We start from the raw sequence: 19,018 nt of genomic DNA, 5'->3' as shown, positions 1-19,018 counted from the left end.
CTAGAGAAGAGGCTACGCTAATGCAAAGGAGATTGGAATGACAAGTGGACTACACGTCTCGAATGTTCAGAAAGTTAAGCTTACGTAGCAAGAATCTAATTGACTAAAATGATTAAAATGATACAGTACTGCTGAGGTAGGCTAGCTGGCAGTGGCTGCGTTGTTGACTTTGTAGGCTAGCTGGCAGTGGCTGCGTTGTTGACACTACACTAATCAAGTCGTTCCGTTGAGTGTAAAGTTTCTACAATGCTGCTATTCGGGGGCTAGCTGGCTAGCTAGCAGTGTTGATTACGTTACGTTGCGTTAAAAGAACGACAATAGCTGGCTAGCTAACCTAGAAAATCGCTCTAGACTACACAATTATCTTTGAAACAAAGACGGCTATGTAGCTAGCTATGTAGCTAGCTACGATCAAACAAATCACACCGTTGGGACTGTAATGAAATGAAATGAAAATGTGATACTACCTGTGGAGCGAAGCGGAATGCGACCGGAATGCGAAAGTTCTATTCAGTAGACGTTGGCTAGCTGTTAGCTAGCTAGGAGTGACTCCTACGTTAAGGACGACAAATAGCTGGCTAGCTAACCTCGGTAAATTAAGATAATCACTCTAAGACTACACACTCTAAAACTACACAATTATCTTGGATACGAAGACAGCAAAGACAACTATGTAGCTAGCTAACACTACACTAATCAAGTCGTTCAGTTGAGTGTGATAGTTACTACAGTGCTATGGTAGACGGTGAACGTTTGCTAGCTGGCTAGCTGCTGGGCAGATAGGAGGACGACGAAATACGATAATTACGCAATTATCACTCTAAGACTACACACTATAAACTACTTACAGTTAAGACAGTAACTATCCTAGTTTCCACTGGAAACTCACATCTCAGATCTATTACACTGAGGGTTTCAATATATAGCTGGGTTTACTATATTTTTGTTACATTAGTTTACAGTACAGACAGTAACTATCCTAGTTTCCCTTAGAAACTCACATAACAGCTAGAATACACTGCTGGTCTTACACGGTGTATAGATGGGGTTGCCATATTATTTTGATATACTGCAGGGTATACACTATCCATCTCTTCTTCCCACAGTGAGAAACTACCATGTCCAGTATGGCTTTTCGCCTTGAGAAATGCGAGGAGTCCCTGCCCACAGGCAGCGGACTGCATCTAAGAAGGGTGGTGTCTGCTGTCACCCTGAGGTGCTTGCCGCTGGCATTGGCAGCTTCTCACAGGTCCAAAGGCCAAAGTCAGAGAGGTAAGTGGAATCCCCATGGGCACGGAACACAGTGATGGAAGGCTGCGAACTCCAATTCCGATGCTGGCCACCACTATAATAATGTCTCAGGGTCTTCTAATGTTGAAGCCCTGGTTGACTGAATGTTTCCAAATGAGTTCAGATGAAGGAGTCAACCTACACCCAAACCCCTCATTCTGGCCAAGGGTTCTGTTTGACAGACACGTTAACCGGCCATTACAGTTGTCCACACGCTCCTCTCGCTGTTGCAGGTGAACTAGAGGCTTCCCCCAGTGTGTTGTGCCCGGCTTGGGCAATGAACACTTTTCACAGACGCAGGCAATACGAAAGCTTTGTCAGTTTTTGTTAATTATGGTTAGAGAGTTTTGGGCCAGTGCCTATCTGACCGAACTCTCACATTGCATGTTGGACACTGTTACTGCAGCATTTCAGCTGGTCCACCAGCCTTTGACTTTTGCTGTGGTGGCACATTCTACTGGAGGAGTAAGTGCCTTACCTGAACAATTGGATAGTCTGCCCCATCCAGGGAACAGGCCACAACAGACACGAGGACCCTCTTGAACCACATTAGAGTTCTGGGCCTTACCCTAAACGAGGAGAAGAGTCACCTGACCCCCTCATGGAAGACGGATGCCAAGAGGGACCCATGGCTGACTACCCATTGCTCTCCAAATGTATGAAGGGAGTTCGACGTCCGTGTCCAGCAGTGGCCCCCTCGGTGCCAAACTGGAACGTTGGCGTGGTGCTGTCAGCGCTTGCTAAGCCACTCTCGAACTCCAAGAGTTGATTACTTTGAAGCACCTATTCGTGAAGGTGGCATTCCAGTTGGCTATTACCTCCACTAAGAGGGTGAGTGAACTTCATGCCTTTTCAGTGAGCACTGAATGTTTTTCAGAATGGGTCCAGACAAGAGGAGTGTCATCCTCCATCTTAACCCCTCATTTTTGCTGAAGGTCCTGTTTGACAGACATGTGAACCGGCCCTTACAATCATCAAGTTTGAACTCGACCATCGCTCATCCATATATTTATATGTACACATTCTTATTCCACCCTTTAGATTTGTGTGTATTAGGTAGATATTGGGGAATTGTCAGATTACTTGTTAGATATTACTACACTATCGGAACTAGAAGCACAAGCATTTCACTACACTCGCATTAACATATACTAACCATGTGTATGTGACCAATCAAATTTGATTTGACACTTGTCAGCATATGCTCCTCCCGCTGGGTGTGTTTTTCCCCAAGTGTGCTCTGCCCGGGTCAGGGCCTTGGACACTTACACAGACACAGGCAATACGACAATCTGATTGGCTATTCATTTGCTAGGTGAGAGAGTTCAGAGCCTATCGATACATAGACTCTCACATTGGATTGTGAACACTATTACTACAGCATATCGGCTGGCCAGCCATCCTCTGCCGTGTGTAGTAGTGGCACATTCTACGAGAGCAGTAGCTACATCATCTAGCACCTTTTTCTAGGCACTATCAACTATTGTTGCCCCCGCCAATGAGGTCAGAACGGCTGTTGCCTCCGCTTCCCTGAGTGGGGAAAGAGGGACATGACTATGACTGCCCTGAGCTCAGTCCTACAGCACTTTGCTCTATGTCTGGCCCTTACCTAGTTCACAGATTCATTTGGTATTGTGATACCATATCCTCTTTGTCTGTGATCAACGGTGCCTCGAAAGGGACACAAGGTGGAAGTAGTGCAGTGGCAGCTATTTAAGGGGGTCAGCGCATCAGCGCTGCTTCTAAATTGCACCGCTGCCGCCATGGCATTTCTCTTAACAAAACGATATATAAAGTAGATTTTACTGTGACCTGCTGCTACTGACTATCAGGAAGTAAGCAAGCAGGCTGTTGCTGACTGAGGCAGTGGTGTGGAGGGGAGGGCCATAGGGGTGTGTGTGTGTGTGTGTTCAGAGCACTGGCTGAGAGAGTGCGATAACTTGTTGGTAGGATAATTGTAGGTAGGATAATTGTAGGTAGGATAATTAGATTGGTCGTCATTATGGGGATACCTATTTCCAACCCTTTTCCATAAGACATATAAACCTGCCAGAACTGATATATTGGCAGCAAAGCATTGGAAAACGACTTTAGTCGCACGAGAGCGCTTTAGATAAATTTGATCAGTGTGGACTTTTCTTATAGAAAACAGTATCATGGGAAGGGTTTTACTCATGCTCAGTTCTTGGGTCTCAAGTGCTGTTCAGGTGGAAACTCCCTCGCATGCTACTGACATTAAATGTGTAGAATGATACATTTGCATCTGTTGGCCACCAAGTAGCCTATTAATTTATATGCCTATGTAGACTACTGTAGCCTACCATTTGATACAATAAATATGTTGAAATGAAGATATTACTGGAGTCATTGTAAATAGATTTGTGCAACTTGTGTAGCCTACCTGGAGCTGGCAAACAGGTTTAATAAATTGTCTATTACTTCAGCCATGTTTAGTTGATTAAATTGGAAGTTAGCAATTGTATTCATGGTCACAGTTCTGTCGCAAATGTATCATCCTCCACATTTAATGTCAGTTTCATTATGGACTTTCCCTGAAATGAGATGTTGGCCTATCAGGGGCTAGGCTATCTGCATCTAGCTCAACAAACCATGGCAAAGTTGAATTGCAATTATAAACCCAGATTTTAGTCAGTAGTCTATGCCTATTGACTTAACAAGTCAATCTCGTAAATAGGCAATATATAATTGTTTGCAGTGGCAACCCGTCATTCATGGCAGGGGGGTCAGAGCCCCACCTGTTTTGAGCCCCACATTTTTAGCAAAAAAATTATATTACAATAAATATGTTTTGGGGGGGATTTGCCTGTTTTGCATGTTATTTTGGCATTAATATGTGTCACATATCAGTTTGTAAATAATGTTAAAAAATATATATCATTGCGTTAATAAAGCTGCATACAAACATGGTCTCTTTTTTGTTTTCTTGAGTAAGGCAGCTCCAAAATGCAGGTGTTTCAGCCTAGCTCCGTGTTTTCTGTGGTGGTGGGGCAAGCCAGCAGGAAATACAGAGCGTTGCACCGTGATTGGCTCAGTGTTCTGTCACTCATGGGGACACTACGTCACTGCCAAGTCTAAGGGTAGATCTATAAAATTTGAGCCCCTTGGGTGCTGCCATAGATTTACATTAGAAGTGCCCATCCAAGAAGGCTCAAGGTCATTGGCCACAGATAAAATGACATCAAATAATGTTATGTCTACAGTAGCTTTGATTGGACTTTCAAAATCTTAGCTAGCTGTAATCATCATAAATCAAGTCGACAATCTACTGGCAAATCCTTTTTCATCCTTGTCATATGGGGCGGCAGGTAACCTAGTGGTTAGAGAGTTGGGCCAGTAACTGAAATGTTGCTAGATTGAATCCCTGAGCTGACAAGGTATAAATCTGTCGTTCTGCCCATGAACAAGGCAGTTAACCCACTGTTCCTAGGATGTCATTGTAAATAAGTATTTGTTCTTAACTGACTTGCCTAGTTGAATAAAAAATTGGCCATGATGTCAATGATGCATCATTTGTGCCGCGCTCAAAACAACTGTTAACTCGAAACTGCAAATTCGGACTTTAATGAGTTCAAGACAATTGGAAACTCAGGAAAAACGAGCTACGCCTGGGAAAATAGGTTTTGAACATTCATTCAACTTGGAATTGTAAATCGGGAACTTGGGCCTCTTTCTAGAGCTACGACCTGAAGATTACTGACATCACCATGATTTTTTCTTCTTCTTAGAGTTCCCAGTTGTCTTAAAAGCATCATGAATCAAGAGAATTCCAGACTTTAAAGACAAAGTTTGATTTAAAACAAATTGGCCACAAAGGACCGCCGCGCTCCTTCCTGTTCAAGTGAGCACAGCACAACAAGGTGAGTCCAAAAACGTTTACTATGCTGCTGCATAAATGATATAATATGCCAGGGAGATATGTATACTGTAACTAAGAAAGTAATACCAAGTGTGTGTTGTGTAGTGAGCTGTTAGTAGCCCATGTGCCTCACCCTAATAATTTAGTCTATTTTCACCTCTTAATTTCACCTACAGTTCTGACTTGGTGGTGCACATGTAGCCTATGACCTGTTTTTGAGAAACGTAATCATTGAATGTTGTAAGAGCTTTCATTGTCAGCTTATATTCCCCCTTTACTTATCCTACGGTTCTGACTTGGTGTACAGGGAGAAAACTGTAAGAACGGTGCATGTTCTGAATTCTGTCACAGTACATTTCAAAAGTGCTGAACTTCCGTCCTAGCTCGCTCATTAATGTCTTAATCGAATTTATAGATTGCCTCTTATCCGCTTGTCGTCCCCTTATGCCATAGCTTGTACATCTTAATTGTCGGTAGAAACCACATTATTTTAAGCAAGACAGCCACATCAGCTATATATTTTTTAAAGGTAGTAAATTAGGCTGAATGAACTGTTTCGCTGCCAGACAAGTCTCCGCTGACAGCCAGGTGTAGCAGTGGTATAGTGCAGTTAATGTATTGTTTAGTGTTGTGTTGTGTAGTGGCTTTGCTGGCATGCATCCCACTTTTTGTTGTTGTTGCCCCACCAATAGATTTACATGCTAAAATTACCACGGATTGTTTTGTAATCTTAACATCTGGCACATAATAATGGCACAATTGCCAGAAAATAGCCTAATATAATATTTTTGAAGTTTGTCCAAGTGTTTCTTACACAGAGATTTCGAGATCCTCTGTCCAATTTACATCACGCAAACTCTCCTCAAACTCTCCTGTTGGATTTATCTATAGTTATGCACATGCGCAAACTGGATTTATTTACTGTACAATTATAAACTAGGTGGTTTGAGCCCTAAATGCTGATTGGTTGAACTTTGTGGTATATCAGACCGTGTACAACGGGTATGACAATAAATTACTTTTTACTGCTCTAATTACATTGGTAACATGATTATAATAGCAATAAGTCACCACAGAGGTTTGTGGTATATGGTGACATATTCTTAAACTTGGAAGAATTATTATTTTGATGGAAAACCGAATGTTGCTTCTTAGCCTAGGTCATTACAAATTGCGTCGATATTCCTTCTTAATTCGCTATATAATGTTATGAAAAAAAAAGCTTTATTGGATAAATGTGGCAACTCCTCTCTTGCTGCAACATGTGGGTTAATTTTCAGGAGCTGTGGGCAGGTTTCGACTGGTCATTGATCTAGTTATTTAATCGGACCTGGCAACCCTGCTCGTTTGGTACTTGGCTATTCCCCAGTCGAATCAAAGCATGTTGACCCATTTAAAGAGACTACATTTCAGTTTTATCTGCGTGCAGTAGGGTCTTTATCAAGGTGTGTGAGGTTTAATATATCCATTTTTTTTTACACAAATGAAATGTTGTTCTTCAAAAAGTATCTAAACATGTTTGCCCACGTAAGCCATGCCATGTCTATGAATCCTGATTCTAAATGATTTCAGAAGAGAAACGTATACTTCAATTTTTCATGATTGTTGACTATTTGATCTACAGTTAATGGACATGACCAAGGCAATTAGAATTCAGTTCAGTAACAATATCAACCAAACTGGGAAATGTCAAAATGCAGGGAGAGTGCCATGTCACGGTGAGACTATTAATAACTGGGCCAATAAATTACTGTGGCAAAGAAAGGAGTGTTGATGGATTACTTTACATAGACAACAGAGGGCAGTGTTGACAAAGAATCAAAGGAATTCAATAAAGGCCATTCAATAAAAGTGTAAAGTTGGATAGGCACTCTAAATCTACTACTTTGTAATTTGATATACTAATTATCCTGCATTCAATAGTAAAGCTCCTAACTGAGGCCCTCTTTTGATACAGATCAGCGTTAACAAGGGAGCTCTTGGGCCAGTACATCTCAGACACCCTCAGCCACATTCACACAGTGAGGGAGTTCTGTGACAGGCATTCCAAATGGGCCCTTCAGAGGGAGACAGAACTGGAAATGATGAGGGACATCAAGCAGAGGGCAGACAGAATTGACCTTAAGTTCGACCATGTCCGTAACTCTGAGACCAAGGCCAAGGCGTTTGGGGAGTTCGTATGGAGCGGTCTGACCCAGGGGACTGCAGACAGTAGGCGTGAGGAGCTGGAGAAGGAGCTGGGAGCTGTACTAAAGGACACTCTGGGAGGCCTGGAGAAGCTGGATTACTTCCTGGATGCTGTGGAGTGTCTGGCGGTCAACTGTCTGTTGGTGTTTGAGGAGAACAGGTTCTTCTGTCTGCCTCAGGGGACGAGCCCTGCCAGTGTTCAGGCTGTCATCACTGCTGCCAGAATATCCTGCCCTCTCCTCATTTACTTTAAGAGGGATGCTAAGGCCTTCTTTATGCCCAGCCTCCTCAATGTAGAGGTGCTGGCCTTCCAGCTGGATAGATACACACAAATCAGCCAGCATCTATGTAAAATAATGGAGAAGGGGTAAGTGGAGCTCCTATCACCATTTCTTCAACAGTAACTTGTCATGTTCTTCATTACCATTTTACAAACACTTGATGTCCATTCTTTCCTTCTAGATTACAGATCAGACAACAGCCTGGGAGTAAACTTGGGTAAGATCCCTCACACAGTTTTAATATCAGCATTTATATTATATTAGCATAGTTGTATTATTTTCCTTTCTTTTTTCTCCTTCTCAGATATGTCATTTGACAAGGTTCTTTGGCTTATGTGATATAATTCAAATGCCACAAAATAATGTAATGAATATAATTTAATGTTGAAATGAATATGAATTATTACAGTAGCTCAGTCAGTCAAATTATGTTTTGGAAAAAGAGGAATGACATCCCTGTGGTCAACCTTGGTGATGTGAGTGAAGAGTCCATACAAAATATGCTCCAACATTTGAATCAGCTGAGTGAGATCAGGTAGGTTATTCTGCCATGGTTTGGTTCTTCTCTTAAAACTTATGTTGACATTTTTTAACAAGATTCAAGAACTAGTCTATTGGAAAACAGTAAATAGATATCTTTCCCCTCCGTCAGGATGGACCAGCACCTCAGACTAACGTTCCTGTTCCAAGAGGCTGCTCAGCGCTTCATTGGTAGGTTCAGCCAGCTCTGACGGAGATGGGTGAAAATGCTGTGTAGCTGGACAGGATGAAGCTGGGGGCTAAGATCTCCAGTGTGGCAGGCAGCTCAGTGGGGGCAGCTGGAGGGATCCTATTCATCATGGGCTTAGCTCTGAACCCTGTCACTGCTGGGGTGTCACTGGCTCTCACCATTGCAGGGTTCAGCCTGGGGGTCACCAGTTGGGTCAACAGTTTAACTACTGGTATCACAGAGATGAAGGTCAATAGCATCCATGAGAAGAAAGCCAGTAAAGTCTTCCAGAATTTCATGGAGGACGTGGAGAGTCTCCAGGAGTGTCTGGAGGATGTGGCCAGGAACATAGAGCCCATCCTGGGGCAGAGCAGGGTGGACATGGTTGGAGCAGGGAAGGTGATTGGACCATCGGAAAATGCATTGACCATCGGAAAATGCATTGACTCCCTAGGTGACCTTTCCTCAGGTTTTAAGTCAGCAGAAGTTCTTAGAAACGAAGATCTGATCACAAGCGCTGGTAAGTTGGCGCTCCAGTCATCAAATGGCCACTGCACAATTTAGATTGATTGATTTTATTTGTCAGTTAAAGAAATACAGTGGGGCAAAAAAGTATTTAGTCAGCCACCAATTGTGCAAGTTCTCCCACTTAAAAAGATGAGAGAGGCCTGTAATTTTCATCATAGATACACTTCAACTATGACAGACAAAATGAGGGAAAAAAATCCAGAAAATCACATTGAGGATTTTTTATGAATTTATTTGCAAATTATGTCATGTGTACAGCAAGAAATGTCAGGCTGTATCACGGCCTGGTACGGCAACTGCACAGCCTTCAATGCAAGGCTGTGCAGTTGGACACCTACAGCACCTGATGTCACAGGAAGACCAAAAAGATCATCAAGGACAACAACCACCCGAGCCACTGCCTGTTCACACCGCTATCATCTAGAAGGCGAGATCAGTACAGGTGCATCAAAGCTGGGACTGAGAGACTGAAAAACAGCTTCTATTTCAAGGCCATCGGACTGTTAAACAGCCATCACTAACATTGAGAGGCTGCTGCCAACATACAGACTCAAATCTCTGGCCACTTTGATAAATGGACTTAATAAAGGTATCACTAGTCACTTTAAATAACGACACTTTAATAATGTTTACATTACTCATCTCATATGTATTTACTGTATTTTACACCATCTACTGCATCTTGCTTATGCCGCACGCCATCGCTCATCCATATATTTATATGTACATATTCTTATTCATCCCTTTACATTTGTGTGTATAAGGTAGTTGTTCTGAATTTGTTAGATTACTTGTTAGATATTACTGCGTAGTCTGAACTAGAAGCACAAGCATTTCGCTACACTCGCATTAACATCTGCTAACCATGTGTATGTGACCAGTAAAATTGGATTTGATTTGAAGACAAAGGCATTATGTTGTACAACAGAACACAATAAGAACACTCCATATGTTTCACCTGATATGTTCTGCTTCCACACAACTTATTGTAATGGTGATTATAAATAATCCTAAAACATGAGTTCCCGATCTGTAATCCTATATGTACAGAAAGTGTTAAATCCCTTGCCCATGTCATTCATCTCTGGACTTTGTCCTGGAAAAGGAATCACTTTTCAAAATGTTGCATACAAGGAAACAAAAGCAGGAGGACACACATAGGACAGCCTGAGAAGCAATAGCTTTTTACAGCCAGTGCCATGCCCTGTTGCCTTGGAAACAGTCAACAGGCATGGTAATCAAAGGCAGCTATATACACATATTGTACCTGTGATAATCAGAGCCCGTTTGTGATTGATTGGTCTGTTTTCAGGAATGCTTGGTAATAGCAATTATAATGATTCACATTCACAAACAGTACATGTCAGTAAGTATACACATTATGCGTGTGTCATCAGGAAGTCAGCAAAGTCTTCATCTCCCTCTTATATTTTATTGTGTCTTACAACTCTGACTGACAATGATCCTGAGGTCAGACCAGATGAGGTGTGGTGGGGCTGATGTAGGATCTGAACTGTTCACCACACATGCTGTTGAAACACACACATAGAGCATGTAGCTAGCTACATTTGTACATTTACATTTAATTGAGTACATTATCAATTGTTGATAAATATGTACAGTTTAAAAAACATTACAATGTTGTTTAAGTGCAGTGTATTTACACGGTTTCTAGACAACAACAAAAAACTATTTAGGAAACATGAGAATGCAATTGGATCCTTTAATGATGAGAAAATACTATGAGGAAATAGTCACTGTTGGCTCATTACGTGGTCTGGTGGAGAGCTGATAGGTTTTAATTTATCAACATCTCTCAATCTAGTGGGTATGTGATCTCTCTTCTGGCCTCCCTACTCTAGCTGTCTCTTGCTCCATATTTCTTTATTTTACTAGGCAAGTCAGTTAAGAACAAATTCTTATTTTCAATGAAAGCCTAGGAACAGTGAGTTGACTACCTATTCAGGGGCAGAACGACAGATTTGTACCTTGTCAGCTCGGGGATTTGAACTTGGAACGTTCCGGTTACTAGTCCAACATTCTAACCACTAGGCTACCCTATCCTTCATATGGAAGCTAGCTTCCTCTCAAAGCTTTTCAGATCCTCCTCGGCTTTGCTTCCTCTACTCCCTTTCCCTCTCTATGAGAGACTGAAAATAGGTTGTCGATCAAGTTGTCTTTATTATCAAAAGGCAGGATTAATACACAATTCCCAAGAACATTTTCTGAAATATAGAGAACTAGAAGATACCCTGCTAAGTCGGAGAAGCGGTATTAAGTATTACTTCCTTTACCTGGTGGTCCACCATAACATACAGTATATTGTCACTCTGAGTGGCCTTGAAATCATACCTGTAACACCAAACAAAGCTTTCAGTTTCTACTGATACATATAGCATTTCAAAAGTAAATCCCAGAGACGGCTTAAAGATGACATGCAGACCATTTCCAGTAGTACATAAAAAGGAAATCACTACAAGGGATCATAATTCAATAGGATGACTATGCTGTGGATAATGCAATCACTGTTATTGTTTAATGTCGGATTGAGAATTAGTTTACTTCCAATAACCAGTGGATTATCTTCCTAAATGAATTACAGACCAATCTGGTAAATCAATACATTTTTAAAATTGTTGCTTTACATCAAATTGTATAATTGATTTTAAATGAACAGCTTTAACATACTGAATTATTGATGAAAACTGCTTCTGCAGGGGCACAAACTCCCCTCTTCAAAGACCTCAAAGACTGGCCAATGTTATACTCATCCTAGGGCTCTATTCAATCCGTATCGCGGAGGTTCAGCGTTACAGCGTGATTGAAATGTAAAGGCAGTGGAGACTGCATTCACAGTAAAAGTTGCATATATCGGCTCAATGGGAAATTCTTTACATTTCTATTGCGTAATCTGTAACTTTTCAGCAATACAGATTGAATAGAGCTCAGACTTATTTACTCTCAGCATTTCATCCAAATGGTCAAATGGGTGTACCAGGATTCTCTGACTCTTCTGGAACATTAATAGACCTCTACACAGCGTGTCATGGATCCTCTGGCAGGAGTCCAGCTCTGTGCGCCACAGTGCAAGGATGAGCTAGGATCTCTCACTCTTGCTGCCTTTTGCCAGGCTAATTCTGTCTTTACAGATAAAGACGACATCCAGGCCAATGAATAAGACATTGGCAGGGATAGAAAGAGCTTTGCCGTCCTGGCACGCCAATTTACCAGTGCTGGTGATCAGATCTTCATTTGTAAAGGCCTTCACTGCCTTCAAACCAGAGCCACAGTCCACTATGGAGTCGATACCTTTTCAGATGGCCCCAGAAGTGCCAATAGCCTTCCCTGTTCCAACCAAGACATTCAACCCTCTCTGCCCCAAGAGCGCCTCCTTTCTAGCCACATCATCCAGAGACTCCTGGAGACTCTCCACATCTTCCATGAAACTTTTTGGCTAAACAATTCAGAGACTGAAACGAATACATCAGATGACAAATATTTAAGGAGAGCGAATCAACATGACCCGAAAATCAGCGGTGACTGTAAATAGTCAGACAAAGCTTAAAACTATGTTTTGAGTTAGCCTGAATCCAGATAATGAATAGCGAAGTTGCTTCCAGACACGGTAGACTCCTCCTCACCACTCTATGGCCTACTAGGCAAGCTACAGAGGTGGATTGTGATGGGCATTCCACTTACCTTTCTTCTATCCTGCCACAAAGCTCCTGGCTGATCTGTATGCAACTGTTCACCTAGAAGGCCAGTACTTCTACATTGAGGAGGCTGGTTATAAAGAAGGGCTTCGCATCCCTCTTAAAATAGATGAGGGGAGGGCAGGTCATTCTGGCAGCAATTGTATTATTTTTATTTCACCTTTATTTAACCAGGTAGGCTAGTTGAGAACAACTTCTCATTTACAACTGCGACCTGGCCAAGATAAAGCACAGCAGTTCGACACATACAACAACACAGAGTTTACACATGGGATAAACAAACATACAGTCAAGAAAATAAAGTCTATATACAGTGAGTGCAAATTAGGTCAAATAAGGGAGGTATGGCAATAAATAGACCATGGTGGTGAAATAATTACAATTATTATTATTATTATTATTAAACACTGGAATGGTAGATTGTGCAGAAGATGAATGTGTAGAGATACTGGGGTGCCAAGGAGCAAGATAAATAAATAAATACAGTATGGGGATGAGGTAGTTGGAAGGGCTATTTACAGATGGGCTATGTACAGGTGCAGTGATCTGTGAGCTGCTCTGACAGCTGGTGCTTAAAGCTAGAGAGGGAGATATAAGTATCCAGCTTCAGTGATTTTTGCAGTTCGTTCCAGTCATTAGCAGCAGAGAACTGGAAGGAAAGGCAGCCAAAGGAGGAATTGGCTTTGGGGGTGACCAGTGAGATATACCTGCTGGAGCGCATGCTACGGGTGGGTGCTGGTATGGTGACCAGTGGCTCCAGGTCATCTACAATCTTTGCTAGGTAAAGCCACGCCTTTTACCTAGCAAAGACTTGTAGATGACCTGGAGCCAGTAGGTTTGGCAACGGATATGAAGCAAGGGCCAGCCAACGAGAGCGTACAGGTCGCAGTGGTGGGTAGTATATGGGGCTTTGGTAACAAAACGGATGGCGCTGTGATAGACTGCATCCAATTTGCTGAGTAGAGTGTTGGAGGCTATTTTATAAATGACATCGCCGAAGTCGAGGATCGGTAGGATGGTCAGTTTTACGAGGGTATGTTTGGCAGCATGAGTGAAGGATGCTTTGTTGCGGAATAAGAAGCCGATTCTAGATTTAATTTTGGATTGGAGATGCTTAATGTGAGTCTGGAAGGAGAGTTTACAGTCTAACCAGACACCTAGGTATTTGTAGTTGTCCACATATTCTAAGTCAGAACCGTCCAGAGTAGTGATGGTGGACGGGCGGGCAAGTGCGGGCAGTGATCGGTTGAATCAAATCAAATTCATTTATATAGCCCTTCGTACATCAGCTGATATCTCAAAGTGCTGTACAGAAACCCAGCCTAAAACCCCAAACAGCAAGCAATGCAGGTGTAGAAGCACGGTGGCTAGGAAAAACTCCCTAGAAAGGCCAAAACCTAGGAAGAAACCTAGAGAGGAACCAGGCTATGAGGGGTGGCCAGTCCTCTTCTGGCTGTGCTGGGTGGAGATTATAACAGAACATGGCCAAGATGTTCAAATGTTCATAAATGACCAGCATGGTCAAATAATAATAATCACAGGCAGAACAGTTGAAACTGGAGCAGCAGCACGGCCAGGTGGACTGGGGACAGCAAGGAGTCATCATGCCAGGTAGTCCTGAGGCATGGTCCTAGGGCTCAGGTCCTCCGAGAGAGAGAAAGAAAGAGAGAATTAGAGAGAGCATACTTAAATTCACACAGGACACCGGATAAGAGGAGAAGTACTCCAGATATAACAAATGGACCCTAGCCCCCCGACACATAAACTACTGCAGCATAAATACTGGAGGCTGAGACATAGGGGTTGTAGTAATAGGGGTTGCAACAGTTTTGGCAAATTTCTGCTTGAAAAAGCTAGCCTTAGCTTTCCGAACTGCCTGTGTAAATTGGTTCCTGACTTCCCTGAAAAGTTGCATATCACGGGGGCTATTCGATTCTAATGCAGAACACCACAGGATCTTTTTGTGTTGGTCAAGGGCAGTCAGGTCTGGAGAGAACCAAGGGCTATATCTGTTCCTGGTTCTAAATTCTTTGAAAGGGGCATGCTTATTTAAGATGATGAGGAATGCACTTTTAAAAAATGACCAGGCATCCTCTACTGACAGAATGATGTCAATATCCTTCCAGGATACCCGGGCCAGGTCGATTAGAAAGGTCTGCTCGCTGAAGTGTTTTAGGGAGTGTTTGACAGTGATGAGGGGTGGTCGTTTGACCGCAGACCCATTACGGATTCAGGCGATGAGGCAGTGATAGCTGAGATCTTGGTTGAAAACAGCAGAGGTGTATTTTGGAGGGCAAGTTGATTAGGATGATATCTATGAGGATGCCCGTGTTTATGGATTTGGGATTGTACCTGGTGGGTTCATTGATAATTTGTGTGAGATTGAGGGCATCAAGCTTAGATTGTAGGATGGCCGGGGTGTTAAGCATGTCCCAGTATAGGTCACCTAGCAGCACGAGCTCTGAAGAAAGATGATAACAGCCTGAACACTGGCAGGGCCCATCCCCTGAGGCAGACAGAGGAACCTGTTCTCCTCAAACACAGACAGGTGACCGCCAGACACTCCACCGCATCTACGAAATAGTCCAGCTTCTCCATCCCCCAGTATCCTTCATTACAGCCCCCAGGTCATTCTCCTGCTCCTCAATCTTACTGTCTGCAGTCACCTGGCTCAGGCTGCTCCATACATGGTGACATGGTCAAACTTCAGGTTGATTCTGTTGGCCTCTTTCTTGATGTCTTTCATCATTTTTGCTTCTGTCTCTCTCTGAAGTGTCCATTTGAAATGCCCGTCAGAGAATTCATTCACTGTGTGAATGTGGCTGAGGGTGTCTGAGATGTATTGGACTAATAACCCCCTCGTTTGCTCTCTGTATGAAAATAGAACCTTTTAGAATATTATTATCACCTGGTATTCGTGATGGTGTGTCACGTTCTGACCTTTATTGAGTTGGGGTGGGCAGTCTATGTTTGTTTTTCTATGATTTGGGGATTTCTATGTTTCGGCCTAGTATGGTTCTCAATCAGAGGCAGGTGTCACTAGTTGTCTCTGATTGAGAATCATACTTAGGTAGCCTGGGTTTCACTGTTTGTTTGTGGGTGTTTGTTTCCGTGTCTGTGTTTTTCACCACACGGTACTGTTTTGGGTTTCGTTCATTCCACGTTTATTGTTTTTGTATTCAGTTGTGTTCATGTTAAGTATTTCTTATTAAAAGAACCATGGACACTTACCACGCTGCATATTGGTCCTCCGATCCTTCTCTCCTCTTCAGACGAAGAGGAGGAAATCCCTTACATGGTGCGAGCTCTCTGCTCCTCTCTTGTCACGTCGAACTACCTTTCTTCATTTACCACAAGTGCCAAGTAGCCTAGAAACATTTACATTTCTAAAAACTATATTGCTGTTGCACTAATGAGTGCACCAGTTTGGGCTATTAATGGCAACACAGACTCAAGGAATTTTTCCATATCAGTTCATAAAATAATGTTTTATTTAAGAATTTCATTCATTGCAATACCTGTTTGTTTGACAGTTTTGTCAATGTCAGGAGCACAGTGTTTCTGGACCTCACACTACATGGACAAAGGTATGTGGACACCAAAAGTATGTGTTCCCCTTTGCTGCCAAAGCAGCCTCCACTCTTATGGGAAGCCTTTCCACTAGATGTTGGAACATTGCTGCAGGGACTTCCATTCAGCCACCAGAGCATTAGTGAGGTTGGGCACTTATGTTGGGCAATTACACCTGGCTCGCAGTTGGAGTTCCAATTCATCCCAAAGGTGTTCGATTGGGTTGAGGTCAGGGCTCTGTGAAGGCCAGTCAAGTTCTTCCACACTGATCTCGACAAACCATTTCTGTGTGGACCTCGCTTTGTGCAAAAGGATATTGTTATGCTGAAACAGGAAAGGGCCTTCCCAAAACTGTTGCCACAAAGGTGGAAGCACAAACTGATCTGAAATGTCATTGTATGCTGTAGCGTTAAAATTTCCCTTCACTGGAACCATGGGGACATGAACCATGAAAAACAGCCCCAAACCATCATTCCTTCTCCACCAAACTTTACAGTTGGCACTATGCATTGTCGCTCTGGATAAGAGCGTCTGCTAAATGACTTAAATGTTAAATGTAAATGTTCTCCTGGCATCCGCCAAACTCAGATTTGTCCGTCGACCTGCCAGATGGCAAAGCGTGATTCGTCACTCTAGAGAACACGTTTCCACTGTTCCAGAGTCCAATGGTGGCAAGCTTTACATCACTCCAGCCAACTCTTGGCATTGTGCATGAAGATCTTAGGCTTGTGTCCGGCTGCTCGACCATGGAATCCCATTTAATGATCTCCTGACTAACAATTTTATACACCGGTCAGCAACGGGTGTGGCTGAAATAGCAGAATCCACTCATTTGAAGGCGTGTCCACTAGAGGTCGACTGACTAATCGGATTTCAAGTTTTCATAACAATCGGTAATCTGCATTTTTGGACACCGATTATGGCCGATTACATTGCCCTCCACGAGGAGACTGCGTGACAGGCTGACTACCTGTTATGTGAGTGCAGCAAGGAGCCAAGGTAAGGTGCTAGCTAGAATTAAACTTATCTTATAAAAAACTATCTTAACATAATTACTAGTTAACTACACATGGTTGATGATATTACTAGTTTATCTAGCTTGACCTGCGTTGCATATAATCGATGCGGTGCCTGTTAATTTATCATTGAATCACAGCCTACTTCGCCAAACGGGTGATTAAACAAGTGCATTTACTCAAAAAGCACTGTCGTTGCACCAATGTGTACCTAACAATAAATATCAATGCCTTTCTTAAAATCAATACACAAGTATATATTTTTAAACATGCATATTTAGTTAATATTGCCTGCTAACATGAATTTATTTTAACTAGGAAATAGTGTCACTTCTCTTGCATTCTGTGCAACAGAGTCAGGGTATATGCAGCAGTTTGGGCCGCCTGGTTCGTTGCGAACTGTGTGAAGACCATTTCTTCCTAACAAAGACAGCCAACTTCATTTTTTTTTTGCATTTTTTAAACCATTTGAACATGTTTCATTATTTATTTGAGACTAAATTGATTTTATTTATGTATATTCTAAAAAAAAAGTTTAATTGTTCATTCAGTATTGTTGTAATTGTCATGATTACAAATATATATATAAAAATCGTCCGATTAATCGGTATCGGCTTTTTTTGGTCCTCCAATAATTGTTATCGGTATCGGTGTTTATGACCCCCATAAATACCTTTCCCCTTTTTCCTCTCTCTACACTACCGATGTGACTACTGAAAGTCCCTTTGTTAACATAGAGAGTCTGGGAACATCAAAAGGTGGGAAATGGAACCCTATTTCGGCATTCCAACCAGTTGAAAATATGCGTTGGTACTTAATGAATATGATGTCAAACCAGTTGGCGTCTGAGAAATTATTACTAATGACAGGATGACATAAACTGTATCTTGGAAAATCAACACATTCTAGTTATCAGATTCACATGGAATTGTTGTGCAATTTAAATGTTTAAATATGAAACTATTTGTGAAAAGAGGAAATGTCATTTTAGCTTCTTAAATGAGAGAACGGTTTGTCATAGAGAAACTCTGCGCACTCAGAGGCCCCGCCCAAGTGAACAGACTTTGGTTGTAAACTATGAAACACGCCCTTCTTTCACCACTATATAAACCCGTTGACGAAAACTCGACTTCCTGTTCCAAGGACGTGCGGACTTGCGGTCCCCACGTTGAAAGGACAAAGATCACCTAAAGAACTAAGCCAACCTCAGCGTGAGCTGAACGACAAGAACGTAATGAAATTAGCATCGAATTTCAACGTGAAGATGACGATCAGGATGAATTTTGACTATACCAGCCAGAATATAGCATAAGCTTAAAAGTATGGCAACTTGGTATGAACTTTGAACTCTTATTCACTAAAGAAGCGATACCCTCTCCGCCCGCTAAACGTGGGCTAGGAGAGGATGGACAGAGTATTCATTCTACCACGCTCCAGTTTACCACTAGACATTCTTCAGAGGACCAGAGATCCATGCTGGACCACCCCGCCTTCTATCTACGACCAATCTACTGAAGCGGAACTCGGAGTAAATATTTATTGCATTTTCCTTTTTCAAATGGGCGGTTATTTAGAATGCATGAGATACTGTATTTACGATAGCACAGCTGCCTACGGCAAGATAGAGACAAAAAGTATTTTTGTTCCTCAGTTTTTCCGCTCTTTCATTCAAAACCCAACCCCGTTTCTTTGTGTAACCAGCCGTCATATCTGTTCCGTCCGCTAGGGACGTTTTCCTTTATGACATAATTTGTAATCAATGTATGATCCATTCTGTGTAGATGTAATTCTGTGTGATTGTTTAGGTATTTAGTAAATAAATAATTAAACCACATTTTGTATTGCTG

The 19,018-nt window shown here is 42.2% G+C and overlaps 2 pseudogenes; one reads left to right on the top strand and one right to left on the bottom strand.

Annotated features, from left to right (window-relative positions):
- Positions 1 to 6,853: 6,853 nt before the first annotated feature.
- Positions 6,854 to 8,908, top strand: LOC115103515 (uncharacterized; annotated as a pseudogene).
- Positions 8,909 to 9,206: 298 nt separating this feature from the next.
- Positions 9,207 to 16,913, bottom strand: LOC115103514 (uncharacterized; annotated as a pseudogene).
- Between the last annotated feature and the right edge of the window lie 2,105 nt (positions 16,914 to 19,018).

Source organism: Oncorhynchus nerka, linkage group LG21, assembly GCF_034236695.1.
Source record: "Oncorhynchus nerka isolate Pitt River linkage group LG21, Oner_Uvic_2.0, whole genome shotgun sequence".
NCBI lineage: Eukaryota > Metazoa > Chordata > Actinopteri > Salmoniformes > Salmonidae > Oncorhynchus > Oncorhynchus nerka.
This window is presented reverse-complemented; position numbering and strand designations above follow the sequence as displayed.